Raw genomic sequence first — 12,631 nt, 5'->3', positions numbered from 1 at the left:
GGCAAGAATACTGGAGTAGGTTGCCATTTCCTTCTACAGGGGATCTTTCCAATCCAGGGATCGAATCCATGTCTCCTGCAGCTCCTGCATTGACAGGCAGGTTCTTTACCTCTGAGCCACCTGGGAAGCCCAGGGATTGGGTAGCATTTCATTATTGTTGGTTAGGTATATTGATTATTATAGAGACTGTCCTAGACTTAGTAGCTGCTCTCCAGTAGCTCAGGGACAGTTCACACTCCCCACTATTTATTCCCAGCCACAGACTGCATGTATTTAGTGGCCCACCCTCCACGCCAGCGCTGCCAGCACCACTGGAGTATGCCAGAAATAAATCTGGGTGGGTTTCTTTTTCAGAAAGATTTATGTGTATTTGAGCTGGACTGGAAGAAACACAAGCTGGAATCAAGATTGCCGGGAGAAATATCAATAACCTCAGATATGCAGATGACACCACCCTTATGGCAGAAAATGAAGAGGAACTAAAAAGCCTCTTGATGAAAGTGAAAGTGGAGAGTGAAAAAGTTGGCTTAAAGCTCAACATTCAGAAAACGAAGATCATGGCATGTGGTCCCATCACTTCATGGGAAATAGATGGGGAAACAGTGGAAACTGTGGCAGACTTTATTTTGGGGGGCTCCAAAATCACTGCAGATGGTGACTGCAGCCATGAAATTAAAAGACGCTTACTCCTTGGAAGGAAAGTCATGACCAACCTAGATAGTATATTCAAAAGCAGAGACATTACTTTGCCAACAAAGGTCCGTCTAGTCAGGGCTATGGTTTTTCCACTGGTTGTGTATGGATGTGAGAGTTAGACTGTGAAGAAAGCTGAGCGCTGAAGAATTGATACTTTTGAACTGTGGTGTTGGAGAAGACTCTTGAGAGTCCCTTGGACTGCAAGGAGATCCAACCAGTTCATTCTGAAGGAGATCAGCCCTGGGATTTCTTTGGAAGGAATGATGCTAAAGCTGAAACTCCAGTACTTTGGCCACCTCATGCAAAGAGTTGACTCGTTGGAAAAGACTCTGATGCTGGGAGGGATTGGGGGCAGGAGGGATTGGGGGCAGGAGGAAAAGGGGACGACAGAGGATGAGATGGCTGGATGGCATCACTGACTCAATGGACATGAGTCTGAGTGAACTCCAGGAGTTGGTGATGGACAGGGAGGTCTGGCGTGCTGCTATTCATGGGGTCGCAAAGAGTCAGACACGACTGAGTGACTGAACTGAACTGAACTGAACTGAGCTATAATTGATACACTGTCTTAATTCAGGCTGCTGTGACAGAACATCATAGACTGGGTGGCTTATAAACAAAAGAAATTTATTTCCCAATGTTCTGAAGGCTGTAAGGATCAAGGCACTGGCAGATTTAGTGTTGCGAGGGCCCACATCCTAATCGGATGACTGACTTTTCTTGATGTGTCCTCAAGTGGTAGAGAAGGCAAGGAAGCTGTCTGTGGTCTCTTTTATAAGGATGCTAATCCCATTCACGAGGGCTTCATTCTCATGACCTAATCACCTGCTGAAGACTCTACCTCCAAATACCATTACATTGAGATATTGATGGATTAGGTTTCAACATATGAATCTAAAGAGGGCACAAACATTTGGGTTTCCCTGGTGCTCAGTGATAATGAATCTGCCTGCCAATGCAGAAGATGTGGGTTCAATCCTTGGGTGGGGAAGATTCCCTGGAAAAGGAATTAGCAACCCACTCCAGTATTCTTGCCCAGGAAATCCCATGGACAGAGGAGCCTGGTGGGCTACAGTCCATGGGGTCATTAAAGAGTTGGACACAACTTAGCCACTAAACAACAGCAATAAACATTCAGTAGATAGAACACATCAGACCAGAAAAATCCTTAACAAAATTCTAGCAATCAGAATCCAACAATACATTAAAAAGATCATACACCATGACCAAGTGGGCTTCATCCCAGGGATGCAAGGATTCTTCAATATCTGCAAATCAATCAATGTAATACACCACATTAACAAATTGAAAAATAAAAACCATATGATTATCTCAATAGATGCAGAGAAAGCCTTTGACAAAATTCAATATCCATTTATGATAAAAACTCTCCAGAAAGCAGGAATAGAAGGAACATACCTCAACATAATAAAAGCTATATATGACAAACCCACAGCAAACATTATCCTCAATGGTGAAAAATTGAAAACATTTCCTCTAAAGTCAGGAACAAGACAAGGGTGCCCACTTTCACCATTACTATTCAACATAGTTTTGGAAGTTTTGGCCACAGCAATCAGAGCAGAAAAAGAAATAAAAGGAATCCACATTGGAAAAGAAGAAGTAAAACTCTCACTGTTTGCAAATGACATGATCCTCTACATAGAAAACCCTAAAGATGCCACCAGAAAATTACTAGAACTAATCAATGAATATAGTAAAGTTGCAGGACATTAAATCAACACACAGAAATCCCTTGCATTCCTATACACTAATAATGAGAAAATAGAAAGAGAAATTAAGGAAACAATTCCATTCACCATTGCAACAGAAAGAATAAAATATTTAGGAATATACCTACCTAAAGAAACTAAAGACCTATATATAGAAAACTATAAAACACTGGTGAAAGAAATCAAAGAGGACACTAATAGATGGAGAAATATACCATGTTCATGGATCAGAAGAATCAATATAGTGAAAATGAGTATACTACCCAAAGCAATCTATAGATTCAATGCAATCCCTATCAAGTTACCAAGCTTCTTCACAGAGCTAGAACAAATAATTTCACAATTTGTATGGAAATACAAAAAACCTCGAATAGCCAAAGCTATGTTGAGAAAGAAGAATGGAACTGGAGGAATCAACCTGCCTGACTTCAGGCTCTACTACAAAGCCACAGTCATCAAGACAGTATGGTACTGTCTTGTATGGTACACAAAGACAGAAATACAGATCAATGGAACAAAATAGAAAGCCCAGAGATAAATTCACGCACATATGGACACCTTATCTTTGACAAAAGAGGCAAGAATATACAATGGATTAAAGACAATCTCTTTAACAAGTGGTGCTGGGAAAACTGGTCAACCACTTGTAAAAGAATGAAACTAGAGCACTTTCTAACACCATACACAAAAATAAACTCAAAATGGATTAAAGATCTCAACGTAAGACCAGAAACTATAAAACTCTTAGAGGAGAACATAGGCAAAACACTCTCCAACATACATCACAGCAGGATCCTCTATGACCCACCTCCCAGAATATTGGAAATAAAAGCAAAAATAAACAAATGGGACCTAATTAAACTTAAAAGCTTCTGCACAACAAAGGAAACTATCAGCAAGGTGAAAAGACAGCCTTCAAAATGGGAGAAAATAATAGCAAATGAAGCAACTGACAAACAACTAATCTCAAAAATATACAGGCAACTCCTACAGCTCAATTCCAGAAAAATAAATGACCCAATCAAACAATGGGCCAAAGAACTAAATAGACATTTCTCCAAAGAAGACATACAGATGGCTAACAAACACATGAAAAGATGCTCAACATCACTCATTATCAGAGAAATGCAAATCAAAACCACTATGAGGTACCATTTCACGCCAGTCAGAATGGCTACAATCCAAAAGTCTACAAGCAATAAATGCTGGAGAGGGTGTGGAGAAAAGGGAACCCTCTTACACTGTTGGTGGGAATGCAAACTAGTACAGCCACTGTGGAGAACAGTGTGGAGATTCCTTAAAAAACTGGAAATAGAACTGCCTTATGACCCAGCAATCCCACTGCTGGGCATACACACTGAGGAAACCAGAATTAAAAGAGACACGTGTACCCCAGTGTTCATAGCAGCACTGTTTATAATAGCCAGGACATGGAAGCAACCTAGATGTCCATCAGCAGATGAATGGCTAAGAAATCTGTGGTACATATACACAATGGAGTATTACTCAGCCATTAAAAAGAATACATTTGAATCAGTTCTAATGAGGTGGATGAAACTGGAGCCTATTATACAGAGTGAAGTAAGCCAGAAAGAAAAACACCAATACAGTATACTAATGCATATATATGGAATTTAGAAAGATGGTAACAATAACCCTGTATGCAAGACAGCAAAAGAGACACAGGTGTATAGAACAGTCTTTTGGACTCTGTGGGAGAGGGAGAGGGTGGGATGATTTGGGAGAATGGCATTGAAATATGTATAAAATCATATATGAAACGAGTCGCCAGTCCAGGTTTGATGCATGATACTGGATGCTTGGGGCTGGTGCACTGGGACGACCCAGAGGGATGGTATGGGGAGGGAGGAGGGAGGAGGGTTCAGGATGGAGAACACATGTATACCTGTGACAGATTCATTTTGAAATATGGCAAAACCAATACAATATTGTAAAGTTAAATTAAAAAAAAAAAAAAAAAACTACCACCAGGGAACAAAGATCCTGCATGCCTCGTGGCCAAAAACCCAAAACATAAAGCAAAAACAATATTATAAAAGATTTAATAAAGACTTAAAATGGTCCATAAAAATAAATAAATAAAAAAATAAAGTGTATACTTCAATGGCTTTTAGAGCATTCACAGATTTGTGCAACTATCACCATAATCACTTTTAGAATACTTTACCCTCAAAATGAAATCCCTTAGCCATCACCCTCCAGCACCCCAGCTCTAAGCCAAGTGGTTTTTTTTTAATTGTATGTGAGTCATAAGCTTAAACATGTCAAAATATCACGGAGACGCTGCCCACGCATGGATCTCACAATTTGCTTCCAACATTGAAAATTTATCCCACTGGAATGTTCATGCAAACCCCAGATATTTCTTCTGCTTCCAGCTTCCACTCCCCCAACCACCCCCGGTCTTGCTCCTAGATACCTTTCTGAGATGAGTGGCAGGAGGATGAAGTCACCGTATGGTGCCATCACTCTCCCCACTTTTCCCCCCCTGTATCCTATTAGTATAGAAACATCTAAGGGGCATGACGGTTTGGGGGATTTATGACATAGATGTAGACCTGCTGACATAAATATGTCAGAATTTGGCACTTGAGAAACATTAACACCTGTTCACAGAGGGATGGGTAAGAGTCATTATCATCTACCACCTACTCAAGACCCCAGACCAGCACCAAGGAGGTACGATTTCTGAGCATCCAAGAATTCGTGCTTTCTTAGGTCACGATCCTACAAGCAGGACGTAAAGCAAGGATGTTTGTGAGAGTGACTTATGGACGGAGTGCTCGCAGGAAGACTTGTATGGGAGGAAGAGAAGCGGGATAGGGTTGGGGAGAAATTAACCAAGAGGTTAAAGCCTGGCCCCAGCCTGACCCCATGGATAGCTCCAGACGGAAGCTTCTTTGAGGTAAGGAACTGGGCCTCCATAAACCCACACCAGCCAGCCATTGGCTATAGCTCCTTAGTGAGGGAGAGCCTAACTCCCAGGCACCTCCAGGGAGCTAAGGCAGCTCCAGTTACCCATGGCAATTTTTGGAGAAGGTTTTCCAAGTGAACCATTAGCAGCAAGAATATAATAGCAAAAGCCATTAGCAGCTAAAGTCCCTTGGACTGCAAGGAGATCAAACCAGTCAATCCTAAAGGAAATTAACCACGAATAGTCACTGGAAGGACTAACATTGAAGCTGAAGCCCTAATACTTTGGCCACCTGATGCGAAGAGCCAACTTATTGGAAATGACCCTGATGCTGGGGAAAATTGAAGGCAGGAGGAGAAAGGGAAGACAGAGGATGAGATGGTTGGATGGCATCACCAACTGGATGGACATGAGTTTGAGCAAACTCTGGGAGATAGTGAAGGACAGGGAAGCCTGGAGTGCTGCAGTCCATGGGGTTGCAAAGAGTCGGACACGACTGAGTGACTGAACTACATTAGCAGCAACACCTGCAGAGGCTGGATAATGGGTCTACTGAACAGGTGGAAAGGCTCCTAGGGGATGCAATGGGGCCTGAGGAGCATCTATGCCCTGCATCTGCTCCGCCAGTTTTCTAGTTATCCCATACACACGCAGCTCCTAAGGGAGCTGAATACAGAACAAACAAGAGCAGAACGGAAGTCAAAGTACCCCTTGATTATGAGCTGGACCAATAACCCCTGGCAGAGCTCTAATGGAACTGGGCTGGGAGCCTTCTTTTTCTCCTGATGTCCAAAGCCAGCCTTCCTAGGCATTCCTGTTACTACTGCTGCATAAAAAAACCCTCTGAAACTTAATTTTTAAAAAACAACGATCATTTATTTTCTAAGTGGGCACAGTTCGTTTCTTCCCCATGAGGCATCAGCAGGAGTGGTTTGACTGGGGGCTGGAGGCTCTTTAAGGTGGCTCACTCACGTGGCTGGAAAGCTGGTACTGGCTTTCAGCTGGGCTCGCAGCCAGTACTAAGATTGTATGTCAGTTCCACTCAGTGGGAGGGTCTCCACTGGCCATTTGGACTTTCTCACAGCATGATGGCTGGATTCCAAGAACAAACATCCTAAAAGACAGGAAATAAAAGCTTCAGATCTCTTGAGGCTTAGACCTGGAAACTGACACTGTTTCTGTCACATTCTTTGCATTAGGTAGTCAAGGGAAGATGACATACATCCCATCTTCTGATGAGAGAAGTGACAAACAATCTTGGGACCATATTTTAAATGGCCACGTGAGGTGAGCATGCATAAGGAGTGATGTGTGTTAGTGTTAGTTACTCAGTCATGTCTGACTCTTTGCAACCCTGTAGCCTGCCAGGCTCCTCTGTCCATGGAATTCTCCAAGCAAGACTACTGGAGTGGGTAGCGATTCCCTTCTCCAGGGGATATTCCCTACCCAGGGCTCAAACCCAGGTCTCCTGCATTGCAGGCAGACTCTTTACCGTCTTAGCCACCAAGAAGGAGTGATGGTTGGGCCCTAAGAGAAGCCTGTCTCTGTTTACCAATCCCACATGGACTAGAGAGAAGGCATATTCACATCACTGTCCATGATGGTTAACTTTATGTGTCAATTTGATACCCAGACATTTGGTCGAACATTAGTCTGGGTGTCTCTGGATGAGATTAACATTTGAATCAATAGACTGAGTAAAGCAGGTGGCCCTCCCTTATGTGGGAGGGCCTCAGCCAACTCCTTGAGGGCCTGAACAGAACAAAAAGACTAATCCTCCCCCGAGTAAGAGAGAATTCTTCCTATCTGACTGTCTTTGAGCTGGGACATTGGTTTTTTATCTGCCTTTGGACTCAGACTGAAACATCAGCTCTTCCTGGATCTGCAGCTTGCAACTCACCCTCCAAATCTTGGGGTCTCTGTAATCATGTGAGCCAATTCCTTATAATAAACAGATAGGTTGAGAGAGAGATAGGTACATACATGCCTACACACATACATACAAATTGCTTCTCTTTCTCTAGAGAAGCCTGAATAACATACCTCTACTATGTGGGTGGGCCTCATTCAATCAGTTGGCAATTTCCTCCAAGGAAGAGAGAATGGGCTGCCTTTGGACTTGAACTGCAACATCAACTGCTTTTCCCAGGGTCTCCCGTCTGCCAGCCTTAACTGCAGGTTTTGGACTTGCCAGCCTCCACAGTCAGATAAGCCAGTTCCTTAAAAACAACAAGAAAAAACCCCTCATTCATTCATTCATTTCACTCACATCCTGTGGTTCTATTGCTCTGGAGAAAGAACCCTGATCACACCTTTCAATGAACAGTGACTGTGGCCACTAGAAATGGACGCCTTGTTATCTGTATCAGTGACAGTTCATCTTTGAGAAGTAGAAACAGGAAGGAAGACAGCAAAGAATCAGGCAAAGGGGTTAAATGTCCACCCTCTTCAAAGGAGAGGACCACAGGGAGTCATGTCGGGCCCTTCAGAGGTCCTGCAGAGCCCCCGCTGGCCAGCAGGGCTGCTCACCATCGCTGAGTGTGGGTCTTTCTTGTTCTCCCATACAGAAGCCCATCTGGCTATGACAGAGCAAAACACAGAAGCACAGAAAGAGGTAGATGGACTGGGTTTCCATAGCCTCGCCTTTGGGACTGTGGGCCTGGCAAGGTAAGAGAAAGCCCCAGAGCATAGCAGAAGGAGCCCAGGCTGGGAGTCAGAAAGAACCTGTTCTCACCAGCTTCCACCGCTTTACTAGTTCTGCATATTTTGCCTATTGCTCAAGCTTCTATCTATTCTCCAATAATAAGGAGACAATGATACTTCCCCTGCCTACATCCTGCCTACATCCGGACTTGAGTGTAAATACTAAATGAGTTAACAGAGGTCTGGGAATCTGCACACCAGTCAGGGCTTTAGAGAAGTAAAGCCACCAGAGATGTGTATCGTAAGGGATTAACATTAGGGATCTGAGAGCCGGGCACACAGTCCAGCTACAAGAGGCTGCTGTTTGTGTGTCTTGTGCTGGAACCTGTTTCCACAGGGCGAGCAGGCAGGAAAGGACCGTGGATGTGAAGGGGAGGAGGGCAAGGACCAATGGGAACCTGCGAGGCTGGAGCCCCGAGGACAGGTGGGATCATGGAGGTCTCCCTTGGCCTCGGTGTTTGTGGTAGTGGGGGCGTGGTCCTGCAGGAGCAGCCGCAACTCTTCATCACACAGTTTAACAAATGTGAGCTAGGAGGAGGAGATTTGAAAAAGGGAACAGCAAATGAGTGATAGCTGTGAAGACTCCAACCCACACCCCACACCCCACCTCCTTCCCCACTGCATAGGGAGAAGACACCCCACATCCTGTCACATCTTCCACAAGTGTCTCCATGCTCAGCCAACCAGGATCTCTGCTGGAAAGGGAGTTCTGAGAAAGGCCATCTCATTGCAGATAACTTGACACAGTACAAATCCACCACAATTTGTCAGCTCCAAATTACTGGCCCAGTGAAAGCGGAAAACACCAAATCACTTCTTCCCAGCAGAGCTAATTTAGCCAGAAGCATATTAGAGCCACCGAACAGCTTTGTACAGTGGAGGTGATGGCACCATCCTGAAAATTAGACACATGTGACTTTTACTTACTCTCCAAGTTAAGCTTCAACAGTACCTGAACCAAGAACTTATAGATGTTCAAGATGGATTTAGAAAAGGCAGAGGAACCAGAGAACAAATTATCAACCTCCATTGCATCATAGAAAAAGCAAGAGAATTCCAGAAAAACATAGACTTCTGCTTCATTGACTACACTAAAGCCTTTGACTGTGTGGATCACAACAAACTGTGGAAAATCCATAAAGAATGGGAATACCAGACCATCTTACCTGCCTCCTGAGAAATCTGTATGCAGCTCAAGAAGCAATAGTTAGAACCAGACATGGAACAATCAACTGGCTCCAACTTTGAAAAGGAGTTTGTCAAAGCTGTATATTATCACCCTGCTTGTTTAACTTATGTGCAGACTACATCATGCAAAATGCTGGGCTGGATGAAGCACAATCTGGAATCAAGATTGCTAGGAGAAATAGCAGTAACCTCAGATAAGCAGATAACACCACCCTTATGGCAGAAAGCAAAGAGAAACTAAAGAGCCTCTTGATGAAGGTGAAAGAGGAGAGTGAAAAACCTGGCTTAAAACTCAACATTCAAAAAATGAAGATCATGGAATCTGGTCCCATTACTCCATAGCAAATAGATGGGGAAACAATGGAAACAGTGACAGACTTTATTTCTTGGGCTCCAAAAATCACTGCAGATGGTGACTGCAGCCATGAAATTAAAAGACGCTTGCTTCTTGGAAGAAAAGCTATGACCAATCTAGACAGCATATTAAAAAGCAGATATTACTTTGCCAACAAAGATCCATCTAGTCAAAGCTATGGTTTTTCCTGTAGTCATATATGGATGTGAGAGTTGGACTATTAAGAAAGCTGAGTGCCAAAGAATTGATGTTTTTGAGCTGTGGTGTTGGAGAAGACTCTTGAGGGTCTCTTGGACTGCAAGGAGATCAAACAGTTCAATCCTAAAGAAATCAGTCCTAAATATTCTTTGAAAGGACTAATGCTGAAGCTGAAATGTCAATACTTTGGCCACCTGATGTGAAGAGCTGACTCATTGGAAAAGACCCTGATGCTGGGAAAGATTGAAGGCAGGAGGAGAAGGGGGATGACAGAAGATGAGACAGTTGGGGGGGCATCGCTGACTCAATGGACATGAATTTGAGCGGGAGTTGATGGACAGAGAAGCCTGGTGTGCTGCAATCCGTGAGGTTGCAAAGAGTCGGACATGACTGAACAACTGAACTGACTGATGTTTACTTTTCCCTGTACAATTGCTGAAGCCCTTTGAAAAACCCAGGTCCTACTTCCTTCACTTCTACTAAAAATAATTGAGAATTTTATTCAACCACAAAGAGGAATGAAGTAGTGATACATGTTACAACATAAACAACCTGGAAAACATTATGCTTAATCCCCATCATGTGTCATGAGGGAAATACAAATTAAAACAATAATGAGATATCACTACCTACTTAATTTGTTTTTGTTCAATCACTCAATCATGTCCAACTCTTTGTGACCCCATGGACTGCAGCACACCAGGTTTTCCTGTCCTTCACCATCTCCCTGAGTTTACTCAAACTCATGTCCATCAAGTTGGTGATGCCATCCAACCATCTCATCCTCTGTCATCCCCCTTCTCCTCCTGCCTTCAATCTTTCCCAGCATCAGGGTCTTTTCCAATGAGTCAGCTCTTCACATCAGGTGGCCAAAGTATTGAAGTTTCAGCTTCAGCATCAGTCCTTCCAATGAATATTCAGGACTGATTTCCTTTGGGATTGACTGGTTTGATCTCCTTGCAGTCCAAGGGACCCTCAAGAGTCTTCTCCAACACCACAGCTCAAAAGCATGAATTCTTTGGTGCTCAGCCTTCTTTATGGCCCAACTCTCACATCCATACATGACTACTGGAAAAACCATAGCTTTGGCTAGATGGACCTTTGTCGGCCAAGTAATGTCTCTGCTTTTTAATGTGCTGTCTAGGTTTGTCATAGTTTTTCTTCAAAGGAGGAAGAATCTTTTAATTTTGTGGCTGCAGTCACCATCTTCAGTGATTTTGGAGCCCCAGAAAATAAAGTCTGTCACTGTTTCCATTGTTTTCCCATCTGTTTGCCATGAAGTGATGGGACCAAATGCCATGAGTTTTCCAAATTTGCTGGCATATAGAGTGCAGCACTTTCACAGCATCATCTTTTAGGATCTGAAATAGCTCAGCTGGAATTCCATCACCTCCACTAGCTTTGTTCATAGTGATGCTTCCTAAGGCCCACTTGACTTTGCATTCCAGGATGTCTGGCTCTAGGTGAGTGAGCACACCTTCATGATTATCTGGGTCATGAAGATCTTTTTTGTACAGTTCTTCTGTGTATTCTTGCCACCTCTTCTTAATATTTTCTGCTTCTGTTAGGACCCTACCATTTCTGTCCTTTATTGAGCCCATCTTTGCATGAAATGTTCCCTTGGTGTCTCTAATTTTTTTAAGAGATCTCTAGTCTTTCCCATCCTATTGTTTTCCTCTATTTCTTTGCATTGTTCTTAGGAAGGCTTTCTTATCTCTTCTTGCTATTTTTTGGCACTCTGCATTCAGATGGGTATATCTTTCCTTTTCTCCTCTGCCTTTTGCCTGTCTTCTTTTCTCAGGTATTTGTAAGGCCTCCTCAGACAGCCATTTTGCCTTTTTGCATTTCTTTTCCTTGAGGGTGCTTTTGATCACTGCCTCCTGTACGATGTCACAAACCTCCGTTCATAGTTCTTGAGGCACTCTATCACATCTAAACCTTTGAATCTATTTGTTACTTCCATTGTATAATCATATGGGATTTGATTTAGGAAATACCTGAATGGCCTAGTGTTTTTCCCTACTTTCTTCAATTTAAGTCTGAATTTTGCAATAAGGAGTTCATGATCTGAGACTCTGTCAGCTCCTGGTCTTATTTTTGCTGACTGTCTAGAGCTTCTCCATCTTCGACTGTAAAGAATATAATCAATCTGATTTCAGTATTGACCATCTGGTGATGTCCATGTGTAGAACTGTCTCTTGTGTTGTTGGAAGAGGATGTTTGCTATGACCAGTGCATTCTCTTGGCAAAACTCTGTTAGCCTTTGCCTTACTTTATTTTGTACACCAAGGCCAAACTTGCCTATCACTCCAAGTATCTCTTGACTTCCTACTTTTGCATTCCAATCCCCTATGAGGAAAAGGACATCTTTTGTTAGTGTTAGTTCTAGAATATCTTGTAGGTCTTTATAGAACCATAGAACTTCAGGTTCTTCAGCATTAGTGGTTGGGACATAGAGTTGGATTACTGTGATACAAAGTGAGTTGCCTTGGAAACGAACACAGATCATTCTGTCGTTTTTGAGATTGCATCCAAGGACTGCATTTCAGATTCTTTTGTTGACTATGAGGGCTATTCCATTTTTTCTAAGGGATTGTTGCCCACAGTAGTAGATATAATGGTCATCTGAATTAAATTCTCCCATTCCAGTCCTTTTTAGCTCACTGTTTCCTAAAACATGGATGTTCACTCTTGCCACACTTAATAGAATGGCCAAAATCCAGAGTCCTGAGAACACTAACTGTGGTGAGGGTGTGGAGCAACAGGATCTCTCTTTCCCTGCTGGTGGGAATGCAGACACTTTGGAAAGTGGTTTGTCAGGTT

This window comes from Bos indicus, chromosome 25, assembly GCF_029378745.1.
Source record: "Bos indicus isolate NIAB-ARS_2022 breed Sahiwal x Tharparkar chromosome 25, NIAB-ARS_B.indTharparkar_mat_pri_1.0, whole genome shotgun sequence".
In the NCBI taxonomy this organism is placed as follows: domain Eukaryota; kingdom Metazoa; phylum Chordata; class Mammalia; order Artiodactyla; family Bovidae; genus Bos; species Bos indicus.
Note: the sequence above shows the minus strand (reverse complement) of the source record.